The 280-nt window shown below is 53.9% G+C and overlaps 1 protein-coding gene across 1 annotated transcript in view; it reads right to left on the minus strand.

Moving 5' to 3' along the window:
- COL6A6 (collagen type VI alpha 6 chain) overlaps positions 1-280 on the minus strand; it is an 84,947-nt gene that overhangs the window by 5,951 nt on the left and 78,716 nt on the right. The window lies entirely within an intron of this gene.

Consider the following 280-nt stretch of genomic DNA (forward strand, 5'->3'; position numbering starts at 1 on the left):
ATAGGGAGTAAAAGGAAGGCCCAGGGTGGAATAGGACCTCTACTAAATGGGCAGAAGCAATTGGTGATGGACAGGGGGGGCAAGGCTGAACTCCTCAGTTCTTTGCCTCAGTTTTCCTAAGCGAGGGGCAAGACAAGGCTCTCACTGGGATTGTAGAGAGGCAGCAGCAGGGTGCCAGACTACCAAGCGTAGATTCTGAGATGGTGCAGAGTCACTTGGAGGAACTGGATGCGTTTAAGTCGGCAGGCCCGGATGAGCTCCATCTGAGGGTACTGAAGGC

This window comes from Alligator sinensis, unplaced genomic scaffold, assembly GCF_000455745.1.
Source record: "Alligator sinensis unplaced genomic scaffold, ASM45574v1 scaffold1979_1, whole genome shotgun sequence".
In the NCBI taxonomy this organism is placed as follows: Eukaryota; Metazoa; Chordata; order Crocodylia; family Alligatoridae; genus Alligator; species Alligator sinensis.